Source organism: Pteropus medius, unplaced genomic scaffold (assembly GCF_902729225.1).
Source record: "Pteropus medius unplaced genomic scaffold, Ma_sr-lr_union100, whole genome shotgun sequence".
Lineage (NCBI taxonomy): Eukaryota > Metazoa > Chordata > Mammalia > Chiroptera > Pteropodidae > Pteropus > Pteropus medius.
In genome coordinates, this window is record NW_024345953.1 from 21565 (window position 1) to 28497 (window position 6933).

A 6933-nucleotide genomic window follows, 5' to 3' on the forward strand; every position below is an offset into this window, starting at 1 on the left:
CAACGACTGGGACACTTAAGAATATACTACAGAAATCAATTACCAGAAAGAATTTACTTTCAGTTGGGATGGAAGCTAGCAGCGTACAAGAGTCAGGGACAGCAGGGTGTTGAGGGGTAACAATGTGGTTTATTGCTTGAGGTCCTGGACAAGCCTCCACTCTCACAGGTAAAATGGGAATGTTACAGGAAATAGTGTAAGAGATAAAGTGGCTGCGAGTTACGTCATCTTCTATTATGGGCTTCGTACTTTAAAGGGCCTCTTTAATGATGGGACGTTAATTCTAGGAAAAAGTTCTGAAAGATTCATTTAAACCTGAATAGGAGGTGCACTGTGGATTTTGCCAATATCAGTCGAAGAGTTTGCCCAAAAAGATGTCAGTTGATCCTATAGAGACAAAATTTTTTTTTAGGTGAGGCTACCATTGGTTGACCTCACAGATTGCAGGCTTTGTCAGTTTACAATCCCTTATTTTTTATTTTTTATGACTACAGCACCTGGTCTTTTTAAGTGGTCCACTGTGCTCATCATTTACATTATTGGTTGCAAATTCTTTTCACATGAGGACATTGGTCAGTCACTAAGTTACCCATGCCTGAGGATGAAATTTCTTTGAATCTTGCCTAAACCTTTAGGTTCTCAATATTTTTGTGTTACATGAGAACATAGAGGTAAGGTTAGTAACATCAGGTCTGAAGTGTCAGTACGTGTCCCAGGTATTTGAGTCACTTTATTGCTCTGAGCAATGAAATTAGCCTCCCCAGATTGAGATTTAATATCTGCAGTGAGGAGTGACTTTGATTTGTACTTGGCTGTTGTGAGGAAAAATATACACAAATGTCTTTATTCTAAAGGGCGTGACTTTGGACAAAGAGTTGTTGCTGTTAGTGTGAGATAGCTAGATAATTTTCCTGGCTAAAGAATGGTAAAAAAATGTATGGATGAGTTTGATTCTTGGCCAGGAAATGCTCTAGTGCTAGCATGATCACCTGGAGTTTGACTAATTGATCTGATATTTGGATCCAATCCTTGATCAGCGATGGCGTGTTCAATCTAGGGCCAAAACGCAGCATCTCAGCAGTGGCCTCCATCAGGTGCGGGTGTGACACACTCGTCCATAAAAGTATAAATCCCCTGGTCATTTGCATGCTCCCAAGTGACTCCCAAAGGGAACAATGTGTCTAGAAATGTGGCCTCTTTCAAAATGGATTGAATCACAGAACAGAACACACTCCCTCCTGCATATGGAATATGCCAGAGGCACCACTTTGGGCTCTTTGCTTGTTCCAGGGTAAGACTCTGGGGTCCAGCATGCATGACCCAAGATCAAATTGGGAAGCTTATTTTGGAGGATCAACTAGAGACTCTGTCAGTTGCCAGAAGTAGAGGCTCGAATTGTGTGCATATCCAGCTAAATAGTTTCTAATAGAAAAATGCCATGGACAATTATGTCCACCATGGGTGGTTTAGAAACTTTTGGATGAATAAAAGAAGGGATGTGGGGAAGACAACAATAAAGTGACTGTTATTCTGACAAATCCTTGAGCTATTCGTTTTCTCCATTCGAAGTCAATCATTAAGTGTCGTGTGAATAAGTAAACAAGCAGAGCTGATAAATATGCTATAGCTGGAATTGCCGTGGCTGAAGAAAATGGCCCATGACATAGTTTCTACATCTGCTTCTGTCACCCTCTCCAGACAAAGGACCCTAGTGTTGCTTTGGAGACATTTTCTAGAGCAGAACACACATAAATTTCTAAAGTTGTTTCCAAGTAAGCAGGCACAGAGTGGGCTTGAGTTGAGAACCAAAGACCTAGAAATAATTCTATAGACGGCAATGGAAAAAAATAACGCTGACGCACATAAATAAGGAAGTCCCTGGCAGAACATACTTTGAATATACTTCTAGTTTCAGAGCCACAGTACATTTGGAGATCTGTACAATGGATGTGTTTTGAACTCAAAAACTTCGAGAGCCCATTCACTTCACTCCTAGTTGTATGTATGAGATGAGGGCAGGTGCAAACCTAGAGGCTATTATCTCAATTAAGACAGTGGCAGGAAAGTCCAGCTGTGGCCTGTTTCACGCTTCTCCAGCCCTTGAATACTTCCCTAGGATGGTCTCTCTGTGGTACAAAAGAAATAGTTGAACACTAAAAACCAAGGTTCAAGAGTTTGACGTTTTCCTGGCATATGAAAGCTATTCTGTTGATTCTTAGACACGCACATTTACCTTTACATATGTTGTAAATTATAAATATGTATATATACATATATATATCTTAGGTGTACCTGAGTTTCCACAGATGTATGATACTGCCATCAAACGATAAAGAACATGCCATCGCCCCAAAAGAACACTATCGTGGTTCCCAAATGAAAGAAACCTCTTCAAGACGGAAGTTAACATTATAAAAAAAAAGACTGAATTCCTTTGCTTTGTAAAAATTCATAACTATTATTTTTCTCACTCTTCTTCATGTGCTGAAAGTCAAAGCACATGGAAGTGAAACCTTTGAAAATCAAAATGAGCTGTGGGGCTTTGTGGATCAACACAGACTTCCAGCTACTTCTGCAACAAAAAGATTGAAAATTTCTCATATATCCACTTACAGTTGAGGATGTTGCTCAAAATGATACTCTCTACAGCTAACCTCAATCATTCCTTCGATGATGCTCTAAGCGACCATGGCTTTGTGATATGTACACTGTGCAATCACAGTAAACTTGCATGGATATCACCCTACTCAGAGAATAAACTGAGAAAGCTCTAGAACAGTGCAGACTTAAATAATGCATGGATTGCTGCTACTTTTTAAAATGAAGAGGTAGGAAACTGCACAATATTGAACTTTTTTCCACTCAAGTAATGGGCAGGTCTCATTTGCATTCCTGTTGATTTCAAACATGTAATATAAAGATGTAAAAAAATAAAAAGTGCAGTGTCTACAAGTTCTTTGTAATCTTCAGCTTGTGCATAATTGTTTTAGTTTTTTTTTTTATGTTATTGTTTGAACTATCCCATCTCCACTGTTTCTCTTTGGGGTTTTAAAATATAAATTATTAGTTTGTATCATTTTTGTATCTACATTTTTTCATATTTTTACCTGGCCATTTAAAATTCTGTAAAATATTCTTAAATGGAAAAAAATGACGTTCACTTAGATTGTAAACTTTTCTCAGGTAGAGTGATAATCGCATTCATCATCTTGTGTTTTATGAGAAGGTGGCATGACAACTCCCTGTTGATTCTGTTTAAATAGATTTTGTCTTCTGTGATAAATTGTTGTGTAACAGTAAATAGAAAAACAAAAGATTGTTACCCATGTCAACTTCATGTGTCAACTTCTATATTTACACGTATTATCTCATTACTAAAATGTTTTGGCAATTTTATAATTTGCAGTTAGCAAATTTTGTATGTGATTTCCTTCTTAAAGATATCACATAGAGCTGACAGGAGATTTAGGTTTTAAGTCATTTGCATGTGAATATCAAATCACACTTTGGTAGTCTCTGAATAATGATTTAAAAAACACACCAAAACAATGTCCAAACTCATGACCACATATCCTTTATACAAAATGTTTTAACAATTGCAAAAATGAAGATGAACCATAGGTATATCTTTATCTTTATGGGGAATCTTTCCTGTTAATCACAAGAATTCAGGACTTTCTTGCTGTGCTCTATTCTACACGTAAGCGGTTCCTCAAACAGTGTTTAAATACATTGCATGGAAAAAATTCAAATTGTCAACGTTGACACCATCACTCACTGAGGCTCCTACCCTAACACCAAAGATATATAAACACTCCAGCCTCTCTACTATCTCGCATGTCGTTTACTTTCCTTCAAAGTCTTTATTTCCATCTTACAAACCAACATTTACCATTTGTAATTATCTCTTTTCCCATAAAAATATAAGCATCAGCACTGCAAAATCTTGTTTCCTGCCTCTATATCCAAATCCGCCAGCACCTTGCTAATTTGTGCTGCATTGGGTGTGTTGACTCGAAAGTGCATGGCAGCGAGAGATGTTATAACAATAATATCGGGAGTCTCTGAGCAAGAAAGCCTTGATTGGAATAGTAGTCCTTTTTCTCCCAGGCTAGGTTTCTGTTCTCTCAAATTTACCTAAACATATAAACCTCAGTTGAGTCAAAGAAATGTTTAAAATATTATGTAGTATACTCAGAAGCAGATTTATATATTTTAACCAAAGTACTTTATGGTAAACGGTGTTGCTGTGGGAAATGCAAAAGCTATTGCGAAGGACCAGGCGCTGGTGGCTTCGCCTTCACTGCAAAGACAACTCTTTTTCTCTTGAAGAGAAAAATGTCACAGATCGCCTTCATCTAAAATAACCAGTGACCATGATGAACTAAGACATTTATAAGTGTATTTTGTAACCATATACCTAACAATGTTAAAAAAATAAAGTTCTAAATCACAAAAATGACCAATATACCCCTCTTCTTACTAACATGACTAACTGGGGCTTCTTACTAATTTAGTTACACTACATTGTTTTTGCCTTGTAGAAAATGATTAAGATCACCAGTGATAGGGTCTACCTACTCTGAGCATTAAATACACAAAAATGTCTTTTTTTCTTGAATAGCAATTGAACTCTCAAACACAAGCCAAAAATCATAAGTCGTCATTTGCAGCACCACGTTACTCTAATACTCAGAGTTTGTGGTCATTCTCATTAGAATTCATTACATCCCTCTTTTTGACTACAGGTGTGATCCCGTGGGTGACTGGCAAGAGGGCACTGATAAAAATCATGATTTGAACCTTTATATTAAGAAAGAATAAAAAAAATTTCATGACAAAATTTGTAACTATAAAATACAAATAAAATTTGCCTGAATAAAACACCTGAATTTGTATGTACATATGATTAACACATCCATGTTATATGTGTGTGTGTGTGCGCACATATATATGTGTATATATGATTAAATCAAGAAAACTGCAAAGTTTACCTGGAAATCCAGTTATAATGGGACATTTTCACATATCCTCTCAACATGTTGAAAACACATTAGTTAACATTTGATGACTTAAACAGTTTAAAATATTTCTAAGAAATAACTGGAGAAGTGTTCCTTTGATTGAAAATAGCATGTACATTTAATCACATACAAGCAAATATTTGAAAACATCCTGAGGGATCGCAGTGAGCTAAAAGTGACAGGAAACACCACCAAGTATTCCTGACAGGAGGAAGGTGCTTATTCTCACATGGAAGGACCAGACCAAGGCAACCACTGTCCAGTGCAGCAAAGAAACAACCTCCCATGTTGTTCTTTTCGAATGAATCATTGTAGATGTCGTGAGAAAAACGGGAATACTTTTAACAGCATAAGGTGTTTCCTGTTCAAATTAGGCCTTATATGTATGTAATTTAAAGAGGGGATTCAGACAATAATCGCAAAAAGGAAACTGAATTAAATTCATGGTAGACTACTCAAGAGGTCTTACAGAAAAATCCAGACTTTGATGGATTTTTGATGTGGATCTTGTGAAGACATCAGTGAAAACACACACCTCTAAGAAAATGGAATCAAAAAGTTGAGGACACTCTTGATGGGAAAAGCAAAAAATATGAAAAATTAGCTGAAAGGTGATTTCTTCAGAGCTCCTATATATCTGTCTTTCTCCTGATATGGTGGCATCAAAATATGATTAATGCTTTCTTAACTTCTGCCTTCCAAATGTATGCAAGGCTCTTGGTGAATATTTTATTTTTTTGAGGGCTGGACTTGACTAATCTTTTATTTCGTTTTACTTCTCAAATTGTTTATTGGGGTAATATTGGTTAATATAATTATATAATTTTCAGGTGTACATTATAATTTGACATCTGCATATTCTATTGTTTCCCAAAGTCCAGTTTCCTTCAGCTACCATATATTTGATCCCCTTTACCCACTTCACCCTCCCCAAATCTACTATATTTGACCCCTTTACCTCACCTATCTCCCTCCACCTCCCCCACCCTCTACCCTCTGATAACGACTAGTCTATAGTCCATGTCCATGAGTCTGTTTCTTTGTCCTGCTCCTTTGCTGCTTTTAGGTTTATATCCCACATATAAGTCATATAATGTGATTTTCAACTTTTCCTGTCTAGCTTATTTTGCTTAGCATGATTATCTTGAGTTCCATCCATGTTGTCACGAATGGCCGTATTTTATCTCTTCTTATGGCTGATAATATTCCATTGTATATATGTACCATACCTTCTTTAGCCAATCATCTGTCATAGGACACTTTGGTTGCATCCATGTCCTGGCCACTGTAATGCTGCTATGGAACATCGGTGTGCAGATATCTTTTTGGATATGAGTTTTCCAGTCTTTGGGGTAAATACCCAGTAGAGAGATTGCTGGATCATATATTAGATCAATCCTTAGTCTTTTGAGAAACCTCCATAGTGTTTTCCATAGTGGCTGTACCAATTTGCAGTCCCACTAGCAGTTTATGAGGGTTCCTTTTTCTCTACATCCTCTCCAACATTTATTATTGCTTGTCCTGTTGATAACAGCTATTCTAACAGGTGTGAGATGGTACCTGATTGTGGTTTTGATTTGCATTTCTCTAATAGTTAGCAGTGTTGGGCATCTTTTCATATATTTGTTGGCCATTTGTACGTCCTCTGGGGAGAAGAGTCTGTTCAGGTCCTCTGACTATTTTTTGATAGGATCATTTGTGTTTTTTTGTTGTCAGTTGTATGAGTTCTTTGTATATTTTGGATATTAGGCCCTTACTGGAGGTGTTGCTTGCAAATATATTTTCCCATTTGGATGGTTCTCTCTTTACCTTGTTTATGGTTTCTCTTGGTGAATTCTAACATGAAATCATAAAGAAAATGGATTCTGAACAACCTAATTTGTAATATTACCCACGAGGGGGGATACCT